This window comes from Salmo salar, chromosome 05 (genome assembly GCF_965601325.2).
Source record: "Salmo salar chromosome 05, fSalSal1, whole genome shotgun sequence".
In the NCBI taxonomy this organism is placed as follows: domain Eukaryota; kingdom Metazoa; phylum Chordata; class Actinopteri; order Salmoniformes; family Salmonidae; genus Salmo; species Salmo salar.
Window position 1 is genome coordinate 69,695,145 of NC_138295.1, and position 15,890 is coordinate 69,711,034.

Below are 15,890 nucleotides of genomic sequence, written 5' to 3' on the forward strand. Positions count from 1 at the left end.
TATAAACAGAACAGAAGAAAACAAATCAAAAACACTGCAAAAGCCTATCACAGTATTATGCCTGTAAAAAAGTGGCTTCAGAAAGTATTCACACCCCCTGACTTATTCCACATTGTTGTATTACAGCCTGAATTTAACATTGATTACATACATTTGTCTCACCCATCTACACACAAGACCTTATAATGACAAAATGTTTTTCAAAATTTTAGCAAATTTATGAAAACGAAAAACAAATTTACATAAGTATTCAAACCCCTGAGTCAATACATATTAGAATCCCCTTTGGCAGCAGTTACAGCTGTGAGTCTTTTTCAAAATTGCTTGTTGAACATTGCTAGACAACCATTTAAGTCTTGCCATAGATTTTGAAGCAGATTTAAGTTAAAACTAACTCGGCCACTCCCCCATAACATGACGCAGCCACCACTATGTTTGAAAATCTGGCGAGTGGTACTCAGTAATGTGTTGTATTGGATTTGCCCCAAACATAGCACTTTGTATTCAGTACAAAAAGTGAATTGCTATGCAAAAAAAATTGCATTCTTACTTTAGTGCTTTGTTGCAAACAGGATGCATGTTTAGGAATTATTTTATTTTGTACAGGCTTCATTCTTTTCACTGTCATTTAGGTTAGTATTGTAGAGTAACTGCAATGTTGATACATCCCCAGTTGTTTCCCATCACAGCAATTAAACTCTGTAACTGTTTTAAAGTCACCATTGGCCTCATGGTGAAATCCCTGAGCGGTTTCCTCCCTCTCCGGCAACTGAGTTAGGAAGGACGCCTGTATATTTGTAGGGAATGGGTGTTTATACACCATTCAAAGTGTAATTAATAACTTCACCATGGTCAAAGGGATATTGAATGTATGCTTCCCCCCGCCGTTTTTTTACACCTATCTAACAATAGGTGCCCTTCTTTGCGAGGCATTGGAAAGCCTTCCTGGTCTTTGTGGTTGAATTTCAAATTCACTGCTAGACTTTACAATTATCTGTATGTGTGAGGTACAGAAATTAGGTAGTCATTCAAAAATCATGTTAAACACTATTGCACAGAGCGAATCCATGCAATTTATGACTTGTTTAGCACACTTGAATTCAAATCAAATGTTATTGGTCACATACACACGGTTAGCAGATGTTATTGCGAGTGTAGCGAAATGCTTGTACTTCTAGTTCTGACAGCGCAGCAATATCTAACAAGTAATATCTAACAATTCCACAACAGATACCTAATACACACAAATCTAAGTAAAGGAATGGAATAAGAATATATAAATATATGGATGAGCAATGACAGAGCACCATAGGCTAAGATGCAATAGATAGTATAGAATACAGTATATACATATGAGATGAGTAATGCAAGATATGAAAACATTAAAGTGCCATTATTAAAGTGACTAGTGTTCTATTTATTAAAGTAACTAGTGATTTCAAGTCTGTATGTAGGCAGCAGCCGCTCTGTGCTAGTGATGGCTGTTTAACAGTCTGATGGCCTTGAGATAGAAGCTGTTTTTCAGGATCTCGGTCCCAGCTTTGATGCACCTGTACTGACCTCGCCTTCTGGATGGTAGCGGGGTAAACAGGCAGTGGCTCGGGTGGTTGTTGTCCTTGATGATCTTTTTGGCCTTCCTGTGATATCGGGTGCTGTAGGTGTCCTGGAGGGCAGGTAGTTTTCCCCCGGTGATGCGTTGTGCAGACCGCACCACACTCTGGAGAGCCCTGCGGTTGTGGGCGGTGCAGTTGCCGTACCAGGCAGTGATACAGCCCGACAGGATGCTCACAATTGTGCATCTAAAAAATGTTGTGAGGGTTTTAGGTGGCAAGCCAAATTCCTTCAGCCTCCTGAGGTTGTAGAGGCTGTTGCGCCTTCTTCACCACACTGTCTGTGTGGGTGGATCATTTCAGTTTGTCAGTGATGTGTACACCAAGGAACTTAACTTTCCACCTTCTCCACTGCTGTCCCGTTGATGTGGTTGGGGGCTGCTCCCTCTGCTGTTTCTTGAAGTCCACGATCATCTCCTTCGTTTTGTTGACATTGAGTGAGAGGTTATTTTCCTGACACCACAATCCGAGAGCCCTCACCTCCTCCCTGTAGGCTGTCTCGTTGTTGTTGGTAATCAAGTATACTACTGTTGTGTCATCTGCAAACTTGATGATTGAGTTGGAGGCGTGCATAGTCACGCAGTCATGGGTGAACAGGGAGTACAGGAGGGGGCTGAGCACACACCCTTGTGGGACCCAGTGTTGAGGATCAGCAAAGTGGAGATGTTTCCTACCTTCACCACCTGGGGACGGCCCGTCAAAGTCCAGGACCCAATTGCACAGGGCGGGGTTGAGACCCAGGGCCTCAAGCTTAATGATGAGCTTGGAGGGTACTATGGTGTTGAATGTTGAGCTGTAGTCAATGAACAGAATTCTTACATAGGTATTCCTCTTGCCCTGATGGGATAAGGCAGTGTGCAGTGTGATGGCGATTGCATCATCTGTGGATCTATTGGGGCGGTAAGCAAATTGAACTGGGTCTAGGGTGACAGGTAAGGTGGAAGTCATATTCCTAAACTTTAGGTTTGCATCAACAAAGGGGTTGAATACTTATTAACTCAGGACACTTCAGCGTTTCATTTCTTATTCATTAGTAAACATTTCTAAAAACATAAGTCTACTTATTGTGTATAGGCCAGTGACAAAAACATCTGAGCGTAATCCATTTTAAAATTGAGGCTGTAAAACAATTTTTCTTTTTGAAAAAGTCAAAAGGGTGTGAATACTTTCTGGAGGCACGCGGTATGTGACCACTACAAGCACGAGGGGACATCTGGAGAGCTAATGGTATGAACTAAACAATAAGGCATAGTAGGACTGCTAGGCATACAGTAGGGTAGCAGCATATTAGTCAAACCAGTTAGACTGATGGGTAATGAGGTGTTCTGTACTGAGAGGTGTGGTCCAGAGAAATAGCTAACACTGACAAGCTCCTTTTCACACACAACCATTTGATGTTTGTAATGTAAACATACATATGTGCATCCTCTGTGTTTTTCATATTGTACAGAACACATTACAAGATGTGGCTTTAGAGAGTGGGAATGAAAGTTAAATCAAATCAATGAGTAGTCTGATTCGGCCTACACAATATAACTGAGCAGGGCAACTGCGCTTTAAATAGACAGGCATTACATCTGTTTAAACATTAACCAGGACTCTCAATGTTTGTTATTTAAACCCTCAATCATTATCTATGTAGCACCTTTCCAATGTCAGCTCCACCAGAACTTTAGAAACCTGCTGGTTGAAATATCTCAGCCTAAAACTACATGACAAATACATTGTGAGAAAGTGAGGAGCGTGAGAGCGCGAGATCTGAACTGTCTTAAAATTCACAAATTAAGTGATCCATTTATGAAAGTGTAATGCATTTGTGAAAGCATATTTAATGTAAATTTCACATCAAACATGACTACACTAACCTTCTCAGGCTAGTAACATTAACTTAAATTGAAAATGTAGTGTTATAATTAAGTCATGATTTGTTTATGACAATGAGCATTCTAATAGTCCATGTTATGTTATGGAACTTTGACCATATAGTAACCCATAACATTAGATACAGATAAGTGGTAGAAAATGGTCATGACAAGTGTCACTACCATGGACATTTTAGAGGTTATTTTGTTCCAGTAAAATAGCGTCACCCCATAGTGCTGAGTTGGTGTCCAGGGAGAGAGAATTCACACTATGTGGAACTGACCTGATGACGTTACTAGGTGACTGGGTTCATTTAACCAACCTGCTCTCCTGGTCATGTGTGAGAGACTGCAGTAGGCAGGGTTAACGGGCCGTTCCAGCAGACTGTCGGAAACTCCCTTGTTGAATTCCTACCTGGGTGTCCCCGTACTGCTCACTTCCACTCTGAACCACACCTTTCACTCACTACCAGATAGAGAGCGAGGGAAAGAGGACATTGTGCACTCTGATCTGACCGAAACAGCCACATTCTTCCATAATCACACTCCACTGCTGACACTGATCCTGTCTGGGAAAGGACCGGTCACAGTGACCTCACCCTCAGCTCAATCTTGGGATCTCTGGAATTCTAAGATCAGAATATTGCTGTTGTGCCCTTACATCCATAAACAAGGTGGATCCCCAAATGTAACGCATCGCCACATGTACAAATAGATCTTCTGTGAACAATTATGCCAGTCGGTAGGGGAATATGCATTACTGGCCAGAACAGAGTTGGTGGTAGTTATAATAGTGGAATCACTCATGTTCTCTTGCTCCGTTTCTAGAAAACCTTTCTTGAAGTGCAATTTAAAACGGCCAATCTGCAGTTCAAACAATAACAAAGTGGGTACCCCGCCACTGTTTTTGTAAAAAGCTGAGGTATGAGGCTGGAGAAAAATAACCACTCTCAAATTCATAGAAAGAGCAATGAATGCAAGAACTGAGCATCCATTATATCAACATTATAGATTTAACCATGTTGCGACTATACGGTGTTTGTTTATGTTTACAAACAACAGCACTAAAACAAGCTTATATTTGGGGTTCTGATGGGTACGACAGTTGAACTAAGCTCATAAGGCATTTTTTATAATATATTCTTCCAGAATCAAATGGGTATACACTGAGTACACCTTCCACCACCACCCCCCCTGCAATTTAGCTAGCCAAAATGAACAACATCTTTATACAAACTCTGAGTGAAGGAATTTTTTCTCTATTATAAATATTCACTCACTGTTATAAGTCACCCATGCATACACCACAAGACATGCCAGAGGTCTCTTCACAGTCCTGAACAGACTATGGAAGGCACACAGTACTACATAGAGCCATGACTACACGGAACTCTGTTCCAAATCAAGTAACTAAAGCAAGCTGTAAAATCAGACTTAAACAGATCAAAATGCACCTTAAGGAACAACGGGGACTGTGAAGACACACCGGCATAAACACACGATAACATACGCACTATACACACGTATACACATGGATCTTGTGTTGTAGATATGTGGTAGTAGAGTAGTGGCCTGAGGGCACACACTTAATGTGTATCTGTTGTGAAATGTTATGTCATGTTTTTTAATTGTATAAAACTGCCTTCATTTGGATGGACCCCAGGAAAAGAAGCTGCTAGCATAATAAATACAAATACTCAAGAGGATTCACACAGGAAATCCTAAATTGGTAACTGAGGAAATGACAAAGCACAAATCAGGACTATGACATCATTCCCCGATACTAAGGTGGATAACGTACAGTGCCTTCAGAAAGAATTCATAACCCTTGACTTATTCCAAATTGTGTTGTGTTACAGCCTGAATTCAAAACGGATTACATTTATTCAAAAATGAATTCAACACCCCAGAATGACAACGTGAGTGTGGTGTCAGGAAAATAACCTCTCACTCAACGTCAACAAAACAATGGCGATGATAGTGGTCTTCAGGAAACAGCAAAGGGAGCACCCCCCCAACCACAGACGGGACAGCAGTGGAGAAAGTGGAAAGTTAAAGTTCCTTGGCGTACACATCACTGACAAACTGAAATGGTCAACCCACACAGACAGTGTGGTGAAGGCGGCGCAACAGCGCCTCTTCAACCTCAGGAGGCTGAAGGAATTTGGCTTGTCACCTAAAACACTCAAACTTTTACAGATGCACAATCAAGAGCATCCTGTCAGGCTGTACCACCGCCTGGTACGGCAACTGCTCCGACCAGAACCGTGAGGCTCTCCAGAGGGTGGTGAGGTCTACACAACGCATCACCGGGGGAAAACTACCTGCCCTCCAGGACACCTACAGCACCCGATGTCACAGGAAGGCCAAAAAGATCATCAAGGACAATAACCACCCAAGCCACTGCCTGTTCACCCCACTACCATCCAGAAGGCAAAGTCAGTACAGTACAGTACTGAAAAACAGCTTCCATCTCAAGGCCATCAGACTGTTAAACAGCCATCACCAATATAGAGTGGCTGCTGCCAACAGACTCAAATCTCTGGCCACTAATAAATGTAATAAAAAGGTATCACACGTCAGTCACTTAAATAACGGCACTTTAATAATGTCTACATATCCTGCATTACTCATCTCATATGTATATACTGTATTCTATACCATCTACTGCATCTTGCATATGCCGGCCATCGCTCATCCATATATTTACAGTAGAAGTCGGAAGTTAACATACACCTTAGCCAAATACATTTAAACTCGGTTTTTCACAATTCCTAACATTTAATCCTAGTAAAGATTCCCTGTCTTAGGTCAGTTAGTATCACCACTATTTTAAGAATGTGAAATGTCAGAATAATAGTAGAGAGAATTATTTATTTCAGCTTGTATTTCTTTTGTCATATTCCCAGTGGGTCAGAAGTTTATATATACTCAATTAGTATTTGGTAGTATTGCCTTTAAATTGTGTAACTTGGGTCAAATGTTCCAGGTAGCTTTCCACAAGCTTCCCACAATGAGTATACTGAGTCAGGTTTGTAGGCCTCCGTGCTCACACAAGCTTTTTCCAGTTCTGCCCACAAATTTTCTATAGGTTTGAGGTCAGGGCTTTGTGATGGCCACTCCAATACCTTGACTTTGTTGTCCTTAAACCAGTTTGCCACACCTTTGGAAGTATGCTTGGGGTCATTGTCATTTGGAATACCCATTTGCGACCAAGCTTTAACTTCCTCAAGATATCAGTCAGATGTTGCTTCAATAAAGCCACATCATTTTCCTCTCTCATGATGCCATCTAGTTTGTGAAGTGCACCAGTCCATCCTGCAGCAAAGCACCCCCACAACATGGATGCTGCCACCCGTGCTTCCCGGTTGGTATGGTGTTCTTCTGCTTGCAAGCCTCCCCCTTTTGTCCTCCAAACATAACGATGGTCATTATGGTCAAACAGTTCTATTTTTGTTTCATCAGACCAGAGGACATTTCTCCAAAAAGTACGATCTTTGTCCCCATCTACAGTTGCAAACCGTAGTCTGGCTTTTTTATGCCGGTTTTGGAGCAGTAGCTTCTTCCTTGCTGAGCGGCCTTTCAGGTTAAGTCAATATAGGACTCGTTTTACTTTGGATATAGATACCTTTGTACATGTTTCCTCCAGCATCTTCACAAGGTCCTTTGCTGTTGTTCTGGGATTGATTTGTGCATTTCGCACCAAAGTACGTTCATCTCTTGGAGACAGAACACGTCTCCTTCCTGAGCGGTATGACAGCTGCGTGGTCCCATGGTGTTTATACTTGCGTACTATTGTTTGTACTGATGAACGTGGTACCTTCAGGCGTTTGGAAATTGCTCCCAAGGATGAACCAGACTTGTGGAGGTCTACAAAAAAAAATTCTCTGAGGTCTTGGCTGATTTCTTTTGATTTCCCCATGATGTCAAGCAAAGAGGCACTGAGTTTGAAGGTAGGCCTTGAAATACATCCACAGGTACACTTCCAATTGACTCAAAGTATGTCAATTAGCTTATTAGAAGCTTCTAAAGCCATGACATAATTTCTGGAATGTTCCAAGCTGTTTAAAAGGCACAGTCAACTTAGTGTATGGAAACTTCTGACCCACTGGAATTGTGATAGTGAATTATAAGTGAAATAATCTGTCTAAACAATTGCACAAAGTGGATGTCCTAACCAACTTGCCAAAACTATAGTTTGTTAACAAGACATTTGTGGAGTGTTTGAAAAAGGAGTTACTGACTCCAACGTAAGTGTATGAAAACTTCCGACTTCAACTGTGTATGTACATATTCTTATTCACCCCTTTACGTGTGTGTATAAGGTAGTTGAGGTGAATGTTAGATATTACTGCACTGTCAGAACTAGATGCACAAGCATTTCGCTTCACTCACATTAACATCTGCAAACCATGTGTATGTGACCAATACATCTTGATTTGAAAACATGTTTTTGGAAACTTTTGCAAATGAATGTCAAATGAAATACAGAAATCTCTCATGTACATAAGTATTCACAACCCTGAGTTAATACATGTTTCAATCACCTTTGGCAGTGATTACAGCTGTGAGTCTTTCCCTGTAGCTCAGTTGGTAGAGCATGGTGTTTGCAACGCCAGGGTTGTGGGTTCGATTCCCACAGGGGGCCAGCACAGGAAAAAAAGAAAAAAATGTATGAAATGAAATGTATGCATTCACTACTGTAAGTCGCTCTGGATAAGAGCGTCTGCTAAATGACTAAAATGTAAAATGTAAATGTAAGTCTGTAATGCTGTGTTTATATGATACGAGAGACAGCAAACCGGATGTCATTGTTTTCAATGAGAGCACAACAGTGAATGCCGTTCGCTGCCACAGTAGACTGAACTTGCCGCCAGAGTTCAAAAATTTCTACTTTTGCTGTACCGTTGTTCTGCACTGTTTTTTACCCATCTACCGATAGGTGCCCTTCTTTGCGAGGCATTGGAAAACCTCCCTGGTCTTTGTGGTTGAATCTGTGTTTCAAATTCACTGCTTGACTGAGGGACCTTACACATATGTGTATGTGTGAAGTAGAGATGAGGTAGTCATTAAAAAGAAAATCATGATAACCACTATTATGGCCAAAGTGTGAGTCCATGCAACTTATTATGCGATTTGTTAAGCAAATTTAGGCTTGTCATAACAGGGTTTGAATAGTTATTGACTCAAGATTTTCATCTTTAATTAATTTGTAAAATGTCTAAAAACGTAATTCCACTTTGACATTATGGGGTATTGTGAGTGGGCCAGTGACAGAAAATCTCAACACTGCTCAGAAAAATAAAGGGAACACTAAAATAACATCCTAGATCTGAATGAAATAATCTTATTAAATACTTTTTTCTTTACATAGTTGAATGTGCTGACAACAAAATCAAACAAAAATAATCAATGGAAATCCAATTTATCAACCCATGGAGGTCTGGATTTGGAGTCACACTCAAAATTAAAGTGTAAAAACCACACTACAGGCTGATCCAACTTTGATGTAATGTCCTTAAAACAAGTCAAAATGAGGCTCAGTAGTGTGTGTGGCCTCCACGTGCCTGTATGACCTCCCTACAGCGCCTGGGCATGCTCCTGATGAGGTGGCGGATGGTCTCCTGAGGGATCTCCTCCCAGACCTGGACTAAAGCATCCGCCAACTCCTGGACAGTCTGTGGTGCAACGTGGCGTTGGTGGATGGAGCGAGACATGATGTCCCAGATGTGCTCAATGGGATTCTGGTCTGGGGAATGGGCCAGTCCATAGCATCAATGCCTTCCTCTTGCAGGAACTGCTGACACACTCCAGCCACATGAGGTCTAGCATTGTCTTGCATTAGGAGGAACCCAGGGCCAACTGCACCAGCATATGGTCTCACAAGGGGTCTGAGGATCTCATCTCGGTACCTAATGGCAGTCAGGCTACCTCTGGCGAGCACGGAGGGCTGTGCGGCCTCCCAAAGAAATGCCACCCCACACCATGACTGACCCACCGCCAAACCGGTCATGCTGGAGGATGTTGCAGGCAGCAGAACGTTCTCCACGGCGTCTCCAGACTCTGTCACATGTGCTCAGTGTGAACCTGCTTTCATCTGTGAAGAGCACAGGGAGCCAGTGGGGAATTTGCCAATCTTGGTGTTCTCTGGCAAATGCCAAACGTCCTGCACGGTGTTGGGCTGTAAGCACAACCCCCACCTGTGGACGTCAGGCCCTCATACCACCCTCATGGAGTCTGTTTCTGACTGTTTGAGCAAACACATGCACATTTGTGGCCTGCTGGAGGTCATTTTGCAGGGCTCTGGCAGGACTCCTACTTGCACAAAGGCGGAGGTAGCGGTCCTGCTGCTGGGTTGTTGCCCTCCTACGGCCTCCTCCACGTCTCCTGATGTACTGGCCTGTCTCCTGGTAGCGCCTCCATGCTCTGGACACTACGCTGACAGACACAGCAAGCCTTCTTGCCACAGCTCGCATTGATGTGCCATCCTGGATGAGCTGCACTACCTCAAAATCAAATTTATTTATATAGCCTTTCTTAAATCAGCTGATATCTCAAAGTGCAGTACAGAAACCTACCTGAGCCACTTGTGTGGGTTGTAGACTCCGTCTGATGCTACCACTAGAGTGAAAGCACCGCCAGCATTCAAAAGTGACCAAAACATCAGCCAGGAAGCATAGGAACTGAGAAGTGGTCTGTGGTCACCACCTACAGAACCACTCCTTTAATGGGGGTGTCTTGCTAATTGCCTATAATTTCCACCTGTTGTCTATTCCATTTGCACAACAGCATGTGAAATGTATTGTCAGTGTTGCTTCCTAAGTGGACAGTTTGATTTCACAGAAGTGTGATTGACTTGGAGTTACATTGTGTTGTTTAAGTGTTGCCTTTATTTCTTTGAGCAGTGTATATTTCAAATGACACCAAATGCAATCTCCATAGACAAAGATTGGCAGTAGAATGGCCTTACTGAAGAGCTCAGTGACTATCAACATGGCACTGTCACAGGATGCCACCTTTCTAACAAGCCAGTTGGTCAAATTCTGCCTGCTAGAGCTGCCCCGTTCAACTGTAAGCCCTGTTATTGTGAAGTGGAAATGTCTAGGAGCAGAACCGTCTCAGCCGCAAAGTGGTATGCCACAAGTTCACAGAAGTGGAAGATAATAGCTTGTAAAAATTGTCTGTCCTCGGTTGCAACACTCACTACCGAGTTCCAAACTGCCTCTTGAAGCAACATAAGCACAAGAACTGTTCGTCGGGAGCTTCATGAAAAGGGTTTCCATGGCCGAGCAGCCGCACACAAGCCTAAGATCCCCATGCGCAATGCCAAGCGTTGGCTGGAGTGTTGTAAAGCTCACCGCCATTGGACTTCGGAGCAGGGGAAACACGTTCTCTGGAATTCTTTTACATTTTATTTCCCCTTTATTTAACCAGGTAGGCATGTTAAGAACAATTTCTCATTTACAATTGCGACCTGGCCAAGATAAAGCAAAGCAGTTCGACACATACAACACAGAGTTACACATGGAGTAAAACAAACATAGTCAATAATCTAGTAGTAAAATAAGTCTATATACACAATGTGAGCAAATGAGGTGAGATAAGGGAGGTAAAGGTAAAAAAGGCCATGGTGGCAAAGACACCTAGGTATTTGTAATTGTCCACATATTCTAAGTCAGAACCGTCCAGAGTAGTGATGCTGGACGGGCAGGCAGGTGCGGGCAGCGATCGATTGAAGAGCATGCATTTAGTTTTGCTTGCATTTAAGAGCAGTTGGAGGCCACGGAAGGAGAGTTGTATGGCATTGAAGCTCGTCTGGAGGGTTGTTAACACAGTGTCCAAAGAAGGGCCAGAAGTATACAGAATGGTATCGTCTGCGTAGAGGTGGATCAGAGACTCACCAGCAGCAAGAGCAACATCATTGATGTATACAGAAAAGAGTTGGCCCAAGAATTGAACCCTGTGGCACCCCCATAGAGACTGCCAGAGGCCCGGACAACAGGCCCTCCGATTTGACACACTGAACTCTATCTGAGAAGTAGTTGGTGAACCAGGCGAGGCAATCATTTGAGAAACCAAGGCTACTGAGTCTGCCGATGAGGATGTGGTGATTGACAGAGTCGAAAGCCTTGGCCAGGTCAATGAATACGGCAGCACAGTATTGTTTCTTATCGATGGCGGTTACGATATCGTTTAGGACCTTGAGTGTGACTGAGGTGCACCCATGACCAGCTCTGAAACCAGATTGCATAGCGGAGAAGGAGCAGTGGGATTCGAAATGGTCGGTAATCTGTTTGTTGACTTGGCTTTCGAAGACCTTAGAAAGGCAGGGTAGGATAGATATAGGTCTTTAGCAGTTTGGGTCAAGAGTGTCCCCCCCTTTGAAGAGGGGGATGACCGCAGCTGCTTTCCAATCTTTGGGAATCTCAGACGACACAAAAGAGTGGTTGAACAGGCTAGTAATAGGGGTTGCAACAATTTCAGCAGATAATCTTAGAAAGAAAGGGTCCAGATTGTCTAGCCCAGCTGATTTGTAGGGGTCCAGATTTTGCAGCTCTTTCAGAACATCAGCTGACTGGATTTGGGAGAAGGAGAAATGGGGAAGGCTTGGGCAAGTAGCTGTGGGGGGTGCAGTGCTGTTGACCGCGGTAGGGGTAGCCTGGTGGAAAGCATGGCCAGCCGTAGAAAAATGCTAATTGAAATTCTCAATTATAGTGGATTTATCAGTGGTGACAGAGTTTCCTATCCTCAGTGCAGTGGGCAGCTGGGAGAAGGTGTTCTTATTCTCCATGGACTTTACAGTGTCCCAGAACTTTGAGTTTGTGTTGCAGGAAGCAAATTTCTGCTTGAAAAAGCTAGCCTTGGCTTTTCTAACTGCCTGTGTATATTGGTTTCTAACTTCCCTGAAAGGTTGCATATCACGGGGGCTGTTCGATGATAATGCAGAACGCCACAGGATGTTTTTGTGTTGGTTAAGGGCAGTCAGGTCTGGAGAGAACCAAGGGCTCTATCTGTTCCTGGTTCTAAATTTCTTGAATGGGCCATGCTTATTTAAGATGAAGACATTTAAAAAAATAAAAAATAACCAGGCATCCTCTACTGACGGGATGAGGTCAATATCCTTCCAGGATACCCGGGCCAGGTCGATTAGAAAGGCTTGCTCGCTGAAGTGTTTCAGGGAGCGTTTGACAGTGATGAGTGGAGGTCGTTTGACCGCTGACCCATTACGGATGCAGGCAATGATCGCTGAGATCTTGGCTGAAATCAGCCGAGGTGTATTTAGAGGGCAAGTTGGTTAGGATGATATCTATGAGGGTGCCCGTGTTTACGGCTTTGGGCTGGTACCTGATAGGTTAATTGATCATTTGTGTGAGATTGAGGGCATCAAGCTTAGATTGTAGGATGGCTGGGGTGTTAAGCATGTTCCAGTTTAGGTCACCTAGCAGCACGAGCTCTGAAGATAGATGGGGGGCAATCAGTTCACATATGGTGTCCAGAGCACAGCTGGGGGCAGAGGGTGGTCTATAGCAGGTGGCAACGGTGAGACACTTGTTTTTAGAGAGGTGGATTTTTAAAAGTAGAAGTTCAAATTGTTTGGGTACAGACCTGGATAGTAGTACAGAACTCTGCAGGCCATCTCTGCAGTTGATTGCAACACCGCCCCCTTTGGCCATTCTATCTTGTCTGAAACGGTTGTAGTTAGGGATGAAGATTTCAGAGTTTTTGGTGGTCTTCCTAAGCCAGGATTCAGACACGGCTAGGACATCCGGGTTGGCAGAGTGTGCTAAAGCAGTGAATAAAACAAACTTAGGGATGAGGCTTCTAATGTTAACATGCATGAAACCAAGGCTATTACGGTTAAAGAAGTCATCAAAAGAGAGCGCCTGGGGAATAGGAGTGGAGCTAGGCACTGCAGGGCCTGGATTCACATCTACATCACCAGAGGAACAGAGGAGGAGTAGGATAAGGGTATGGCTAAAAGCTATGAGAATTGGTTGTCTATGACGGCCGGAATAGAGAGTAAAAGGAGCATGTTTCTGGGGGCGATAAAATAGCTTCAAGGTATAATGTACAGACAAAGGTATGGTAGGATGTGAATACAGTGGAGGTAAACCTAGGCATTGAGTGATGATGAGAGAGATATTGTCTCTAGAAACATCATTGAAACAAGGTGATGTCATAGCATGTGTGGGTGGCGGAACTGAAAGGTAGGATTAGGTATAATGAGAATAATGTCCGATAGACCTATTCAGACAGCAGCCGATAAGACAGCTAACGATTAGCGGGCCGCAGATGGGCGTTCAGGTTACGTCGCGATGGAGGGGCCAGTTGGATAACTCCCTCAGGCAGATAACGTCGGTAGTCCAGTTGTGAAGGCCAGGTGGGGCTCCGCATCGGCAGTAAAATGGGTCCTGATAGGTGATTGTAGCCCAGGAGTGGCTGATGGAACTCTTCAGCTGGCTAGCTCCGAAATAATTGAGGTTTGCTCTGGGACCGACATTAGCCAATAGTCACTTGGATAGCAGCTAGCTAGCTGCAAGATCCAGGTGTAAATGTCCAGAGCTTGCGAAATCCGGGGATATGGGGAGAAAAATAGGTTCGGTATGCTCTGATCTGCTTTGTGTTGTTCAAAACTGCCGATAGCTATTCGAGCTAAGGGATAGCTTATGACCGCCAACCGTGGTTAGCTGAATACTAACACTAGCTTCTGTTGTGGATTTCAGATTTGAGGTGAATAATACTTTAAAAAAAATGTAATTGGTGAGGCGAGTTGCAGGAGAGTGCTTTGAAGTTGAGTTTTTAGGAAAAAAATATATAAAAGATATGCGAAGAAAATAAAATATACACACACACGACAAGACGAGGACAAAAGACGTCTGACTGCTATGCCATCTTGGAGAGGACAGGAATGATGAATCACGCTTCACCATCTGGCAGTCCAACAAATTAATCTGGGTTTGGTGGATGCCAGAAAAACACTACCTGCCCCAATTTATAGTGCCAACTGTAAAGTTTGGTGGATGAGGAATAATGGTCTGGGGCTGTTTTTCATGGTTCGGGCTAGGCCCCTTGGTTCCAGTGAAGGGAAATCGTAACGCTACAGCACACAATGACATTCTTGATGATTCTGTGCTTCCAACTTTGTGGCAACAGTTTGGAGAAGGCCCTTTCCTGTTTCAGCATGACAATGCCACTGTGCACAAAGCAAGGTCCATACAAAAATGGTTTGTTGAGATCGGTGTGGAAGAACTTGACTGGCCTGCACAGAGCCCTGACCTCAACGAACACTTTTGGGATGAATTGGAACACCGACTGTGAGCCAGGCCTAATCGCCCAACATCCGTTCCCAACCTCACTAATGCTCATGGCTGAATGGAAGCAAGTCCCCGCAGCAATGTTCCAACATCTAGTGGAAAGTCTTCCCAGAAGAGTGGAGGCTATTAATGCCCATGATTTTGGAATGAGATGTTCGACAAGCAGGTGTCCACATACTTTTGGTCATGTAGTGTACGTGTTCATCAGGGAACTTCTCTTAACGACACTTGTGGAAGCAAAGGAGAATTTTCCCTTAGACACAACTAATGAAAAGCTACTGCATGTACTAACTTACTGTGTAACCTGGAAACATATCAATGACAACCAGGATATCTGTGTGGTCATCTCCGTGACCCAATTCTACAGACTATACTTAATCCAGCTCTTCTATGTGTAGCTAATATTTAACTAAAGACTTCTGGTGACAGAGTTTTTACTATCATTTCTGTATTTGTTACAGGAAACCTAGAGACAGTCAAAGAACTATGACAATGCATACTCTACAAACCAGGAAAACTATGACTACATTCCTGAGCATGAATGAACTGCACAAGTGCCCATCTCATCAGGACACTCAGGGAAAACGGACCATATTATTCAGTATACCAGCAAGTATTAAGAATTGTTGTTCTTTTCCCTTACAAATATGATATCCATTTCTGGTCCCTAAAAAGTTCATGTTCTTTCAGGATTCCAACCTCCTGTTTGCTTTACTTTTTTGACTGAGCTCAAAAAACTATGTAGCATTTCACAACCCTCACTTTTTAATCAACATGACTATATACGTGTATAAACATCAAAACCAACATTTAGAATAATATCAAAATGTATAGTGTGTGAAAGTGGTATACCATAGAGAAACCTACCTTCCCCCCCCTCTCTAAACTCCTCTGTGCAGCGACTAACTTTCTTCTCAGTTGTCTTCCTCTGTGGGTGAGCAGCAGCAAGGCTGGAGGGGGATCAAGTCAGGACAAGTCTGGGATCCATAGGGTATCAGAATACCTGGAAGTTGGGGCAGGGCAGCACAGTCTGGGCTGGGAGCGGGGACTCAATACTATGTACTGTTACCTGGGGGCTGGTGCCTGCCCTTAGTACAGCAGGG

At 43.5% G+C, this 15,890-nt stretch overlaps 1 protein-coding gene across 1 annotated transcript in view; it reads right to left on the reverse strand.

Annotated features, from left to right (window-relative positions):
- The window catches only part of zmp:0000001114 (suppressor of tumorigenicity 14 protein homolog), a 37,942-nt gene that overhangs the window by 20,830 nt on the left and 1,222 nt on the right, over nucleotides 1-15,890 (reverse strand). The gene's annotated exons all lie outside the window — the stretch shown is intronic.